Source organism: Sciurus vulgaris, assembly GCF_902686455.1.
Source record: "Sciurus vulgaris genome assembly, chromosome: 7".
NCBI lineage: Eukaryota > Metazoa > Chordata > Mammalia > Rodentia > Sciuridae > Sciurus > Sciurus vulgaris.
Window position 1 is genome coordinate 143,404,515 of NC_136467.1, and position 16,281 is coordinate 143,420,795.

Sequence of the window (16,281 nt, forward strand, 5' to 3'; positions counted from 1 at the left end):
ACACCTACAGCATGTGACCACCATGATGGCCTTAGGTAACTAGAATTCTAAAAAGGTGGCTGGCTTCCCTCTGAGCTAGCCTTTCAATGGAAGCAGACAAGAGCTGCATTTCTTTCTCTGATTCCGTCTTGGAAATCATGGACCACTGGGTGGCCCCTCCCCCATTCTGGTGGTGAGTAAAGACCAGTCTGGGATCCAGGGGAGGGAGAACAAGAGACCTCCAATCTCTGTCTCCAATTCTTGATGAGCGGCAAGGTAGGAGTATGTGGGATGGGCGATACAGCTGTGGGCATCTTTGAAAATAAGATCCGCCAAAAGACAGTGGAATACGTGTTACGAAAGGCAAGGCCCTAGGAGAGGAACACATGAGGAGACTTAATCCTCACTGGCAGAGCCAATCAGGAATTTTTCTAAGAAAGTGGCCACTAAGCTGAGCATCAGTGGAAGTTAGCCAAAGACCGTGTGTGCAATGGTATTTTAAGCAAACGGAACATGGCAAAGGCCCAGAGTCTATTGGAAGCCCAGACCAGATTTAGTACTGAAATACTTTCCATATGGCTCTTTTGTAGGTTGTGAGTGTGGTACCAGCTGGATACAGCCTATGTGGGGACTGGCCCTGACCCCTACACCCCACGTGTGCTGTGTTGATATGTCGCACTGACCACCTAGAACTTGGGCATACTTTCTCTCAACCTACCAATTAGAACTTCCCTCAGGAAACCTGCTTAGGTAACATCCTGGACCCCAAGAACAGCTTCAGTCCACAGGTGACCACTCCCTTCTCTCTCTCTCTTTGCTCCCCGCCTGCAGGTTGAACAGGCATGTTCTGAACAACTTCCCTTTGTCCTTGGCCCCACGAGGCACCTGCCCTCTTCTCTCTGGGATCTATGAGTAATAAACTCCCTCTGGTATTTCCTGTGTTCCCCTGTGCTGCCTCTTCCGTGCCTCACCTGGCTAACACACCCGAACCTGATTTCTTTCCTGGTCAGGGCCCGCCTAGGGAGTGGGTATTTTGATAGGAGTAAACTGGACACAGGTCAGACAAGAGCCACAAAAGCATCTGCCAGTACAAACAGGTTTCTGTGAGAAGGACACCTAGGCATTAGGCTGTCTGCCAGGATAAAAAAAGTCACGTTATAAACAGTCATGACCAAATATCCTGGAGTCCCATCATGGCAGAGCGAGAGTTTAAAGCCACAGTCCAGAGGGGTTCCTCAAGACCAAATCAGAGAAAAGTACAACGTGTGTGAATGTTTGCATGTTTCTGGAGGACAAAGAAATGTAGACATAAACAAGAGCTCAATTATGAAGGTCCTGGTGAAAAGCACCAGGGATTTGAACAATAGCGGGAGGCAGAAGGAAAACGTCATCTGTGTTTAGAAAGGACATGACAGGCGGCATAAAAATGAGGACAGAATTCAAATGGAGTCAGCCCTTCATTTTCCAAATTCCAAATTCTGCAAAAGGCAATGATGCTCGGCAGTGGGGAAAAAAAAAAAGTAGGTGGTGTTTGTCTCTTTTATTTTTATTTTAAAAATTTAAATGGAGATTCCTCTTCATTATCCCACAGAAATATACACAAGGCTCTTAGACTCAGGCATCACTGCATTTCCCTCGACTTCTCAACCTACAAGAGTCACACAGAAGAGATCTTTTTCTGAGTCCTCTCAAGAGCAGCAGCATTACCTGAAATACTAACCCAAGGTCTTCTGTTAGGAATCATTCGTCGCTACTAATATTGTTCATAAACAGAGAAAATCTCTCCTAGAGAACATGTAAATCCCCAGTCACCAATTTCTTCTCGGGAATGAACCAAACTTTCCTCAGGAAGGGACGATGCTGAGCAGGAGATGGCATCCCGGTAAGACATTTGATGACAGTGTGGTCTGCGTGGCCAATAGCCATTTAGACGAAACCGTTCATTTCCTGTGGTGTGGTTCCCAAGTGTTTGCCTTCTTGGAACAATGATGGGAACTTTCCGAACATCAGAAGGATCATGAGGCCAGCTCCAGTTAGGCGACATTACTCTTCCTGGTCTTGGAAAATGTCCCATTGTACTTCATGCATTAGCCGGATCTAAAATAAGCAAGAAGTCTAGACAGTGGCAAGCATATATAAGCCCTTTGGTTTTCCCTCCACTACTTAGTAAAGTACAATGGAAGTCACTCAGTAATCTCCCCTCTGATCAAAGAGTTGCAGGAGTGTGTAAGTATAAAATATATATGGAAGGTCATTCATCTTTGGCTGTTTTCCTAGATCATTATTAGCTACTTCAAGTCTTTTAGAAGTGGGTGGGATAAAAATAACGTGTCAGTGAATGGATTTGCTTTTATGAAGTTTAAGAGCAGCTTGTTTCTAACAGGACTTCAACATTCAAGCCTCATCACTGCCCAGATGATTTTATTACACCCAGCAGATATTGATTGGGCTTTGTCTGGTATTTTCCAGTCCATATGGTGGGATTGATCTGTTTTGATCCCACGTGGATCTATTTTGTCTTTTACTACGTCCTAACACACAAGTGTTTTATACCCTTTCTTTTTGAAAACTTAACTGTTAGCCTTCTTTTTCTCTATCCTTACCCCCACTTCTTATGCTTGACATCTCAAGATCAAATACTGGTGATTGAGTTTATTCTTCTTTGCTTTGGATTTTCTAGAACATTTGCATTTCCAGATGAATTTTAGAAGCAGCTTTCATTTTTCTACCAAAAAGAAAGAAACATGAAAGACAGACAGCAGACAGACAGAAAGGAAAAGAAAGCCTCTGGGATTTGGATTGTATTTGTATTGATACTAAGGAGAAATTTGGGGAATTGATAACTTGATAATATTGAAACCCTGAACTCATGAGCAAAGGGGATTTCTCCATTTATTCTGAACCTCTAATTTCTAATTTCTCTCAGCAAAATTTGATAGTTTTCATTATACATTCCTTGTCAGATTTCTCCCTAAGCATTTCATATTTTTCATGCTATTGTAAATGGTATTGATTTCCTAATTTTCAGTTTCTAGTTGTCCATTGCTAGCTTATAGAAATAGAATCAATTTTTGCATATTGAGCTTGGACCTTTCAAACTTGAGAAACTGACTTATGAGTTCTAGTAGCTTTCTTATGGGTTACACTGAATTTTTTAATAGGGATCACCAGACCGTACTTTGTTTCCTTTCTAATTTCAAAACGTAACCAGAGGCCCACAGCACAGAAAATATGAGTTCTGCATATTTAGCTTTTTCAAATTGCAGAGCTATGTGCCAGGGGTCTGTCCTCTGGCCACAGAGAGACTTTGACTTTGATGTAGAGCTTTTTCGTACTTTAGGTCAAGCATGTTTTCAAACAGAGCATATTAGTTTTTTTGTATCAAATAGCAAATCATAAAGTATTTTCCTGATTTCCTAAGCAGCTCTCAGTGGTCAAGGATGCGACACTATATGGAGTCAGAGGGTATATGTGGGGGATTGCTGCTCATGATGTATTTAGATGAATGGAAGTGGGGGAAATTGAGTGGGTGATAAAATAATCCTTAGAGAAAAGGATCCTGTTTGATGGGCAGAGTCCTAAGTATAAATGAAAGAAGTCAGACCTCGCCATAATAAAGATTTATTATTTTCAGCTTCATGATTTCAGCTGGAGCTTTTGATCTTGCTGTGAAAGACCCTGCAAATATTTTAAAGGCAAAACGTTTCATGTAATCGATTGTCCAGACTTCAGTGAACCTGGAGTGGTGGCTACAGGGCCTTTAAAGTGTGCCATCGACGTAAAGTTCACACTTGATTTTAAGGGCTTAATATGAAGAAAGGAGAATGATACATGTTAATGAAGACATTTTGCATACATTGGGTTAAATGTTATTAAAATTAATTTTATCAGTTTCTTTTTACTTATTTCCTGGGACAACTAGCACATTTGAAATTGCTTACGTGACTTGCCTTTGTGGCTCACATTGCATTGCTGTTCTCACTGGTTTAAAACCCACTTTGTTTTTTTGATACAAAGTAGATTTGGTATTCTCAGATATAGTCTCATCCCCAAGATCCAAGGCATCGGCACAGTTCTAGCATGTTCCAGAGCAAGTCATATGTACACTGGAGAAAGACCCTAGCCCAAACCGCACGTTCTCGCCTCTGCCCCTCCAGAGCTGTCTCCTGCACGTGCCTTGGGCGAGGGAAGAATCGTTTTATTTCTTTGAGGAAGAGAACTCTCAACCAAGTTGGGGTTCCCAACCATTTTTTGGAAAAACTAAAATTGAGGAAAGAGTAAGGAGTGAAGGGCCAAATTGGGCAGAGTCTTTTTTTTTTTTTAATTATTTTTTAATTTGTTCTAATTAGTTATACATGACAGTAGAATGCATTTACACATTTTGGTAGATCATACATAAACAGAGTGTAATCTCTCATTTTTCTGATTGTGTCTATCGCAGGATCACATGGCTCATGCAGTCATACATGTACATGAGGTGATCATGTCTGTTTCACTCTATCATCCCCTCCCTGTACCCCTTCCCCTCCCTTCACTCCCCTCTACCTAAAATAAAGTAACTCTATTCTTCCCCATCCCCCCCATTGTGAATTAGCCTCTGCATATCAGAAAAAACACAGAGCTTTTCTTTATTAATGAGTTTATCATTCACGCTGTAAATAAATAAGTGACTGAAAGCCTTCCCAAATGCGTTGGCAGAGCAGAAAATACTAATGAAGGAAGAGTGGCAACTTTGGCAAAAGCAAGATTTCTGCTAGGCTGTCATTCATAACAAGGCAGCTAATTTTTAATGTGATGAAAATCACAGAAAATATTTGGTTCTCTGAGCTCAGGAGACACTTATTTAATGGATATAAAACTTCCTCGGTTACTGGAAGCCAAAAGGCAGAGAAAAGAGAGAGGGGGAGATGAAGGGAGCGATAAGAGGCATGAGAATACATTTTGCAGGATTTTATTAATTATGTATGCTAAGGACGTGTGTGTGTGTGTGTGTGTGTGTGTGTGTGTGTGTGTGTGTAGAGCGAGAGGAAAAAAATATGCCTTAACTTTTCATTTTCCAAATCAAGCATTTTCAATTTGGTAGCTAGTTAATGAATAAATAGTAGGTGTAGTTTTTCAATATTTTGAGTATTTAAAATTTATTTGAGGGACTGGGGTTGTGGCTCAGGGGTACAGCTCTTGCCTGGCATGTGTGAAGCACTGGGTTCAATTCTCAGCACCACATATAAATAAATAAAGGTCCATCAACAACTAAAAAGTATATATTTAAAATACTCATTTGATGTTATATTGAACAAAAAATATATAAAAGGGTATATACTCAATTTTTACTATTAATTATATTAAATAACGTTCAAGTATTGGACTTGATTTGAGCTCATAAATTAAAGCATTCTATCATGTGCAAAAGTTTTGGAGTCATACTTTTCTGCAGTCATATTATCTAAGCATAAAAATCCTTAAAATTTTATTTTTAATTTGATGTTTCTAGAAAGTTGTTATTTGATTAGTTTTTTTTCCTAAACAGATTTAGAAACTTTGGATACATCTTGAATTCTTTTTTAATAAACCCATTTTTTTTTGTTTTTTAATAAACCCATTTGTTGCTATAGAACACTCTGATATTCTTAAAATATAAGTATATAAAAAAAACTAACATCTTTGTGGAAACTGCTTCTCTTGTGTAGTTACTTTATTGTGTCTGGGAACAGTCATAGATTTTTATGGATGTTATCCAAATGTCTTTACCAGTGTTTAACATTATAATAGGAGTCAAGTCTTTTTTTCCATTATAATTTCAACTCTTGAATGTGCTCCAGAATAAATGTCGTGCACGATTTGTCATGGCAATGAAAGACATGGGTCATGCAGGTCCCACCCCTCCTGAGAGTTAATACCAGGAATTACAGAAAGCCGAGGAAATACGGGAACCTGTTTCCTGACCTCGTTCATGGTCTACTTGACAGCATCTGAAATAACTACCAAGAAATACTGTTGTTATTTATCTTAATGCTGCTAACGTGAATGTGATAATTGTATTGCTCTACTAGGTAAACCAACTATTTAGAATATAAGCCTAGATTGAATCCTGCTTCCTTTAATCTATTTGATGTGTCTTTAACATCGAATCAGTATTACAGTTTTGGTTATCACTGCTGCACTATAACCTCAGCTTTAGTATCAGATTCATATCTGATCGTGTGGGTGACAGCTCTCCACGTTGAGGGCTGCTATTGGCTAAAACTTTGGTTTTCTCTCTGGGGACTTTCTTTCTGGCCACTGAAGCATGAATGTTCTGGCCACACAGAGGCCAAGTCAAAGAGGCAAAACCCTCAGAAATAGCTCACGACCAATGCCAAATGGGGACCTGGACAAGTACACAGTTCTCTTGTCTTTTCATCTGATTAACTTTGAGACATTCTCCAAACAGTACTTAACAAATGATATCATTTGGGGATTCTGTTAAAAATGTACATTCTGATTCAGTGGATCTGAGATGAGCTTGAGATCTCCCAGTCTCTGGGTTTCGGTCCACCATCAGTTGCTTGGAGCAAGGCAGATCATCATGGTCATGCACTGTAAGTTCTATGCAGTTGCCCAGAATGCCCCAGTGAGATTTAGCTAGGCGATAACTTAGGTGATCATTCTCCTTTGCCTAGTTATCTTCACTTCCTGTTTCTGTATTCCTTCACTTCTCTGTTCCTCTACCAGTTTTCTATTTACGTATGAATTCTTATCTCATCATACTTCTGGGGAAACCCAAAACTAGAATGAATATCCATTCATCCATCAATCCATCCAGACCATAACAACATAGCGCAGCCTCTTAAAGAATCCAGCAAATTGAAGATCTGGAAGAGAAAAAGTGAAGGCAAGGAGTGGGTTGGGGGAGAGGAGGCAAAATGATGACAATCAGCTGAGCCAACTTTTCCTTCCTCCTTATGGAATTCTTGGAAGGACTAGATATTGTGGAGCTCTGGTGAAAGAGGGAACCAAGCAGTTGGTCACGATGAGGAATTCCCAGAGACACAGCCATTCTACCAGGAAAGATGGGGAAGGATCTTAAGCTTCATTGTTATTTCATGCACATGGTTGGTTGGGAACATTGGCCAGCATGGGTACTATGAGAGGTGCAGGTCAAATGTTAATCTTGGAAAGGACAGAAATTAAGGAAAGGGACACTGTATGAGTTAAAGTGGGGGAATGTCACCCTTCTCCAGATTGTAAATCAAAATGTAAAGGAGAGAAAAATTAGTGAATGGGCTTTGGAGATGGTTACCCAGGATTTTTGAGTGACTTTGTGCAGCTGGTGTGATGTGTGCCACTTATCTTGTGGGAGCAAAGCTCTGGAATCTCCCAGTTCAAACCCAACTCTGCCACTTCCTGATTGTGCTACCTAGCATGTTATTCAATCCCTTTAAGTATCAGTCTTCCCATCTGTATAGTGGGGATGAAATGCCTATCTTATGACATCATAACAAAAATTAAATGAGATGTTGTATTAGTCAGCTTTCTGTCAGAGTGACAAAACACCTGAGGAAATCAATTTAAATGGATGAAAGATTTATTTTGCCTCATAGTCTCAAAGGTCAGCCCATCGTCTGTTGTTTTCATTACTTTTGGGCCTGTAGAGAGGCAGAGCATCATGGTGGGGAGCACGTGGTGGAGGAAATGACTCACCTCAGGGTACCTGGAAGCAAAACCGAGGGAGGAAAAGCCAGGGACCCAATGTCCCTTTAAGAGCATAGCCCAAATGGTCCCACTCCTTCCACCAGGCCCCACCTCCCAAATGTGCCACAGGTTGGGGACCAAGCTTTTAGCACATGGCCTTTGGCAGACAATCAGATCCAAACCATAAGAGATGATGTGTAGAAAGCGTTTCTGTTATTATAACCAGAGGATAGGAGAGTTATCCTGATACTGCAAATATTTCCAAGAATGCTGTGGAAATGGGCTGTCCTTTTGCTTGATTCCAAAGTTGGGAACACACACAACATACACACACACACTCATATACACACTCAATATACGTGTCCAAAGCTTCTGGAGTGATCTTATAAAGCAAGCAAACAAACAGAAACCCCCATGATTGCTCTCAGCTATGCCTGAAATTGCCCCTGTGAAATTTCTCCTTGAGTAAAGCAAACACCTGTTCATGGTGGAACTTAAAAGGGAAACCCCATTTGAAGCTCCTGCTTCCCCTTCTCATGAAAACTGAAATAGCTCCTGCCAAGGGCCCTTCCGGTTTCTTCAGCTCAGTTGCCTGAGATCCAACCCTGATTCTCCTAGCGAAGGCTCCGTCTCAGGAGTGTCCTATCATACCTGTGAGGCTGGTGTCTGAAATTGCTTTATTTTTGTCATCCAGACCCACTGGTCACATCCCATGGTCTCACCTGCTGTGGTTTCTCTCCAGGTGCTTGACAGGTTGATTTTCTGGAAGTAACATTTGAAAAGGTCAAGGACAGGTCATTTCTTAGAACTGTGCGTAGAGAATCCGCCATTGCCTAAGCCGTTGATTCCAGTGTTCCTTTCATCTGTCTTTTGAAAGCAGCTTCCTCACTTAACCGACATCTGCCCGGGCTCTTCGTGGAAGGTGGTGGGCGCTGATGGGAATCACAGATGTGGCCCAAACTCCCCAGTGACAGTCAGGTCAGAGGTCACTTGGCCCCACTCCAGTAACAGGTGGCACTTGATCTTTAGAGTGGCCTCTCCTTTTCATGAGGGTTTGAATCATGAGACGGGCAGGGTAAAAACTGTCACTATGCATTTTGATTTCTGTAATCACCAATGAGCTATTTGATAGCTGTGTTTTAAAAGTAACAGTGTAATAACAGGTGTAATAGGTATCAGGGCAAAGTGTCCACTCTTTCAACTGCAAGCACTGCTGTTATTTCAAATTACATTTTATTTTACAACATAGTAGGTGCACTACACACAGGCTATTTCACACACACTCAACATATCTATGCATGTATCAATGTATCAGTGGTCACAGAGGGAAGAACAAAGAATTTATGCAAATGTATAAATAAAGCAATAGCTATTAGTAAAATAAATAGATTCCTATTTACACTACGTTACTATTTTGAAGAATAATCATTTGTTAATTAACTGGTATGCTGGACTTGAAGGTGGCTCTCGTTTGTGTTGAAACTCAGACTGTTTGTCTTCTCTCCTTCTTTCTCCAGCCTAGAAAAAAAAAAAAATCACAGTTATTCAATCCACACCCCTGTGAAGTTCAAACACACCTTAGAAGAATTCATTGGCAGCAACTTTAACCTGAAGGGTTGAAACCAGAAATCGAAGTAAATTCCATTCTCAAAAGGGCTCATTCATTTCCTGCTAAGCCCTGAGTTATAAACTGCAAACTTGACTTTCGCATACCAGGAAAATACATGCATGCAAAAACTGACCGCTGGGATACCGCCTAGAGTTCCAACAATGTCATCAAGAACAAAAACACCGCATCTGACAACCGTGAGATTCAGCACAACTGCCCTATGATGAAGACTTCAGCGCTCAACTCCCATATGCACAGGGCTCCAGCAGGGCAGCCCCTCGGGGTGCGCACACGTATGTTCCCCACACACAGCGCTTCATTCACGGGTCAGATTTGTAGCTCCCCTGGGACAGAATCAAAGGCCAAGGGTGGGTGGCCCAGACTCTTGTTTGGATTGGAGAGCAGAGACCACATCTGCAGCACATCACCAGACCTGGCTGCTGACAGGGAGAGGCACTGATAATTCCTTCAGATCCTACAGATCAGTCACAGCAGGACACCTCCTGCTAATTGGTGGCCCCCAGGGCAGCCTCCAGTTGATTTGATTGAAATCAGCATTTTAAAGATTTTTAATCATAGCAGAATACTTATAACATGAAATTCACCATCTTAACCATTTTTTAAATGTGTACTTCAGTAATGTTAAGGACAATGATATCTCTGGGTAACTCATCTCTAAATATTTTTCATCTTGTAAAACTCTGTAACCATTAAACAGCTCGTCACCGCCCTCAGATCCTGATGGTCACCAGCTTACTTATTTTTCTGTGAGTTTTATGAGTCCCTCCTACATGCAGACTCAGCCGGTGTTTGTCCTTTTGTGACAGTCCCTCAGGTTCATCCACCATTCAGCACGGGTCAGAATCTCCTCCTTTTAAAAGCTGAACCCTATTCTGTTCTATGTCTGTATCACATTCCATTTATTCTTTCACCAGACACTCGTTGATGTACTTTTGAGTAATTTCCACCTCTTGGCTATTGTGAATAATGCTACAAAGAACGTGAGGGTCTCCAACTAGAATTTTTAATTACAAGATAAAAGGATCACATCCCATTTCATGACTGAACTACTCCCTGATTCTCAATAAGTCATGTATTTTACAGAGCATACACATATATTTCTAATTTGGGAATCGTGAATGACCCATGATAGTCATTATGTTGGGATTAGGGAATGGAGCAAAAATGAAACTACCTGCTTTTGGTAGACCTACATTTGAATGTTGGCCTCCTTGGCACTAAGTTTTCATTGCCTAAACTTTTCGGGCCAAGGAACCCTGAACAAACAATATTACTCAAAAATTGTACCCTTATTGATATGTCAGTTAGGACTAATATTTGCACAATATTTAAAATATCCCTGACACCAGTTTTTATTTTACTGTTAAAATTTTAGTTGATTTTTATTCTAAAGCAAGAAAATGATATGACAATTTAAAGATCTTAATTGGCTTTATTTCTAATTCAAGATGGGGACAACACTTCACTTTAAAAAACTGAGTAACCATTCCTGAGCTCTGATATGAACACTGTTAGTGTAACTTTTACAAAAGAGAAACTGAGTCACAGAGTGCCTGGGCATCTTGTCCACTGGGCAGTCAGGGTTAGTATTTGGGTTTCATTCCAGAGTTCCTGCACTTGGCCATCGAGGTGTGGACAGGTGTGTATGTGCGGGGTGGAGTAGTAGTATTTTTTGGCAATCAGCAACAAGAGGAGACATTAAAACCCCACATTGATATTGCTAGAAAATGGCGCAATCACATATTATGGGAAGAACTCTATTTTTTAACTCTTCACGACTAAGTCTAGGAAATGCTGTTATTGTCTCCGTTTTCAGATTAAGAAACTGAAGCTTAATCAGTTCAAGAATAAAAACACTTCAGTCCGTGTTACTGGAATCTGGTGGCAGATTTGGGATTTAAAAATGTTGGGTACAATGACAAAACCAAATTTAAAAATGTTGGGTACAATGACAAAAACAAATTTTAAAATGTTGGGTACAATGACAAAACCAAATTTAAAAATGTTGGGTACAATGACAAAAACAAATTTTAAAATGTTGGGTACAATGACAAAACCAACATTTTTAAATCCCAAATCTGCCACCAACTTCCAGTAATGCGGACTGAAGGGTTTTTATTCTTGAACTGATTTTCAGTTTCTTAATCTGAAAAAAGGAGACAATAACAGCATTTCCTAGACTTAGTCGTGAAGAGTTAAAAAAAATAATTCCTGTGAGTTACTTAACTCGTGGTAAGCGTTCAATACACAGTTTTTCCGATTCTTATCAGGCAAGAAAAGAATGTAATCTCACAAAGGTATGAGCCTCCATGAAGGCATGGGGTGCACAAACACACTCATTACCACTCTGTTTTTCTTGTGTACGGAGGCACTTGGCGCTTTCTTTTGCAGTCTTCCCATTCTTCAGAGTCTATTCATAAATACCAGAGACGTGGTATGCTGGAATCCAGACTGTGAAACCAACCTTGTATTTACCTTGAGTGGAGAAGGCTCTCCAAATGCCAGGACTGGGGACACTATTGATGGCCTACATGGGTCCCCTTTTCTTTTAGCTCCATAATCTCACAGTTTTGAGATCCTAAGTCAGCCCAGGAAACGCTCTCTCCATCTTGACCCCAGATCATCACTGGGTAACGAGTCAGTGGCAGCCACACTGAAGTCTTGCCTCATCCCTGGATCTGTTTTTTAATGGTGAAGCAACTTGATGAATGGGAAATGCCCTAATTCCAGAGTTTTATTAATAAAACAATTCTTGCAGGGAAGCCTGGAGATTATTAGTCCACTTCGCTGTGCTGATTTGAGAATGATCCTCATGAACTCTGTCGATTCAAGAGATCATGCTTAGTGTGACAGTGTCACCCAAGGGAAAATGTCTCCTGCTGCCCCAGCACTCTTTGCTTTGAAGATGTGCACAGGGAGTTACCACGTGCAGCAAAGAGAGATACTTTCAAATCCAGTCCTCCCACTCCAGGGAAGGCAGAGAAGGATTTTCCACCTGGTGACTGAAGGACAGCTTGCGCCCTTACGTGGATATACTTGTGTCTGTACAGAGGTACAGAAAACAAACATTTCCATGTGGTTTGCCACTATCCCCTTGACTTCCTTTGTAATGCTCTCTTTGAGCAAAAAATCTTCATTCCTCGATTTGTTTTCCTTGCATGAGGCTTAATCATGCATTAATGATAAGACACTTCATATCAAATGAAAGATGAGTACAAACAAGCCTAAGAAGCTTTGCAACTTCCTGTAAGATGGACTGTATTCTCACTCATGAACCAGATACCTTGTCAAACACTTTACTGGACCCTCCAACCTACAGACAGGCGGGAATAGAGGTGAGACTCTTTCTTGTTTATTTCCTGAGATGAAGAAATGAAGTTAGTTAAGCTTCATGGGAGACTCATGTTTTCCTGAACAGAAGTGTTAACTGGAGACACTGACCTTACCTGGAAATAAATCATTCTGTGGCTCTGAAGATGTGCCTGGCAGATCTTTTTTGTGTGTTGAGGTAGTTTTGCTTTCAGATATCTTTTCTTGAATAAGCAATTCCCTCCTTGGAAGTGGGTGCAAGTCTCCTGATGTTTGGGTCAGATCATATTTTCCTTTGGACCAACCAACTCTGCAGTTGCTCTCAAATTTTTCCATTATTGCTGTTGAATATTCTTCATGAATTCTAAAATGGAACTACTAAGCATTCGCATCTCTAAGTTTCCAGGTCCACTTTTCTTAATTATCATGCACTCTGTAATATTCAGATATATTCTTATTTCAGAGAAGGAACCAAGTGTGCTAGGGTACTGACTGGTTGAGAAGTGAGTGGCGAATTGTGGTTCGAGGTGAGACTTCACAGACCTTGCTCCATTGAGCCATGTTTCCCATATCCGTGAAGCAGTTGCTGTGAATTGAAACTCAAAAAATATTCTCAGCAAAGTGGAAGATTGTTAAAGAACTCTAATCTCCCTTGGCCTGTCTTCTCTTGATATAAGAATCTGCCCCATTCTTCACATCTACCAGTCCTTGTTGGCTTGGGGACCCTGTGCTGGGCACCTCCCAAGCAGCTCATCCCAGATCTCAATACCTCTTCTTGACCAAAGGTGTCCCCTTTGTTGGGGAGAATCCTGTGTCCTTAAGAGTCTAGTTCTTGGTTCTTGATACTTGGCCAGAATTTGGGGACAAATATTTTCACAAATCATTTTTTTAATGGGAAAATTTTCTTTCGTTTATTCATTTGTTTGCTTGTTTTGGGTATGGGGGATTTACTTTTTATTTTGAGACAGGTTTTCTCTAAGTTGCTGAGGCTGGCCTCAAACTGATGATCCTCCTGCCTCAACCTCCAGAGTTGCTGGGATTACGGGTGTGAAAAAGTTTTGCTCCTTAGTAGTTAGTTGATGGAACTTGAAGTTACTCCTAGAGTTTGTGAATCAGCTTAGTTCCTTGTGTCTCAGGTATCATCCTGGTGCTTACTAACCCATGTCATTTTCTAACCCACGTCATTTTCTTCTATTGTCACCGTGGTGTCTTCCTTCTCTAGGAACAGCCATCTCTTCGCAGCCATGGGGCTGTGGGTCCAGGAGCCCCTGAGGATACCAGACTCCTCAGAGACTCTGATTAAAGCAGCATAGCACTTGCATAGGACCTGTCTACGTTCATGTTCCCCTACACTTTAAATCACCTCTAGATGACTTACGATACCTCGTACTATGGAAATGCTACGTGAATAGTTGTTACACTGTATTGTTTGGGAAATAACATCAAGAAAAAAGAGGTCAGGAAATGTTCAGAACAGATGCAATTAAAACAATTTTCCATCAATGATCTGTGGAATCATGTGTGCTGAGCCTGCCGATGCAGAGGGCAACTGTATATTTCTATCTTCTTCTCGTCTTTCATTTATATTTCTTCCTGGACTGTTTTTTTTTTTTTTTTTTTTTTTTAACTTCTCTCTTTGCCTTTATGTACTTTTTGACTTATTTAAGGAGGGAGGGAGGTACAAAAGGGGTGCCGGGGTGTCCTGAAAGTCTATGCCCTTTAAGGAAATCAGCTCTGCTGTAGAATCTGGAGCCTTTCTTTCAAACTATAATAGACATCGGTGCTATTTTTCCTGGCTTTGTTTTATGTTCCTTGTAGTTAACTGAAGAAGAAAGAGAAAAGTAAATATGCCGTATTTCATATGGTAGAGAAGAAAAAGGTAATCTAAGTGGGTTTATTTTTTTACCTTTCTGTGACACTCAATGGATTTTATGCCTTTGATGTCACTAGGACTTAGCTGAAAAGAACAATTTCTTTGTGTCCACATCATTCCCTTTTCTGAAGGTAGGAATAGGGTTTATGTGCTCCAGAGATTCTTTGGCTCACCTCTCTCCTCGTAAGCCACGCCATGTTGCTGGCTTGTGTTCAGACACCTGGTGGTCTTAGGAGTATGAAATCAGTGATCCTCAAAGGTGATTCTGCACCAGAATCACCTGCAGGGCTTGTTCCGCACCTGCTTCTGGATCCTTTCCCCAGGGTTTCGGATGCATCAAGCCTGGGCAGGTGCCTGAGAATTTACATTCCTGACGATCCCAGGGTGACAGGGTACTGCTGTCCTGGAACCACCGCGGGGGAATCGCTGCATGGAACTTGACTTTGAATATGCCAGAGCCAATTCTGCTGCCAGGGGATTGGTGCACATCTCTTCTCCCATCCTTCTTTTGTCCTTGTTCAGAACAATGAATCTTAATACATTTGTTATGGTTTGGATACAGAGTGTCCCCCCAGAAGTTCATGTGTTGGAAACAAGATATCCAGGGTGGAATGTTCGCAGGTGAGACTATTAGATTCTCAGTTGTAACCTCATCCGTGGATTAACCCATTTGATGGATTAATTTTTGAATGGACTACTGGGTAGTAACTCTGGGCAGGTGGGCATGGCTGGAGGAAGTAGGTCACTGGGGGTGAGCTTTTGGGCACTGTGTCTTGTTTCTGGTGCCTCTCTCTCCCGCTCCCTCTCTCTCCCTCCCTCTGTCTCTCTCTCCCTCCCTCTGTCTCTCTCTCCCCCCTCTGTCTCTCTCTCTCCCTCCCTCCCTCTCTGTCTCTGCATCCCCTGCATCCCAGCCAGCATGAGCTGAGCAGCTTTCCTCCCCCACACACTTCCGCCATGATGCTCTGCCTGACCTCCAGCCCAGAGCGATGGAGTTGGCCAACCATGCACTGAACCTCTGAAACCACGAGCCAAAATAAACCTTCCTTCCTCTAAGTTGTTCTTGTTGGGTATTTTAATCAGAGGGACCAAAAGATGACTAACACACTGTTGAATGACAACACTATTTAACACACTGTTCTTAGTAGATATTTTTCTGCGAGTGAAGACAGTGAAGATTGTTCTCCAAGGTCTCAGGGCTTCCAGGCTTGGCACGAGTCCAGAGGGCAGGAGGACCCCTCCTGGACCCTCCTCTTGGTCTGCAAGCCTCTCCCCAGCGGTAGTGTGCACTGCTGGGGAGGTTTCAGGGCGACTCTGAGGACACTGTTTTTCTAACCAAAGGAGTAAAACCAGCAGCGTGACTCAGATTATTAAATGTTGACTTTAAAGGTCTCCTGCTCTCACTGTCTTTGTCATTTGAAGACATCTAATCTTCAACTGCCCGGCTGTGGCTCTCCCTGACATCATGTTTGCTTGAGCTTTGGATTCAATATTAAGACCATGATTTAAAAGAAAAAGAAAATAGCCATTTGAAAAGCCAGAGTTTCTTTTAGCGCCAGGCTGGGGAGAGCTCAGCTGGGTGGCAAACGTGTACCTCCCCACAAAGCTCCTGCGTGCGGGAGTGAGGGACAGCCCTGGGGCCACCTAACTCACAGAGGGTACCCATGCTTAAAGGTGGAAGAACCCTGAGGGTCAGACGGACAGGGGGACTGGATGACTCAAGGAAGACAATTAGAAGTTTAAAATTTCTCCCAGATGTTTGAACGTTATTTACTATATTTAAACCTCCAGGAAGACAGGCTCATTAACTCCCTGGTTTCCT

The 16,281-nt window shown here is 41.6% G+C and overlaps 1 long non-coding RNA gene across 1 annotated transcript; it reads left to right on the forward strand.

Moving 5' to 3' along the window:
* Positions 1-2,157: 2,157 nt before the first annotated feature.
* On the forward strand, positions 2,158-9,989 carry LOC306665292. Its single transcript, XR_013764960.1, has 2 exons — positions 2,158-2,229; positions 9,173-9,989. It is a non-coding gene; the product is annotated as an uncharacterized lncRNA (long non-coding RNA).
* Positions 9,990-16,281: the final 6,292 nt, after the last annotated feature.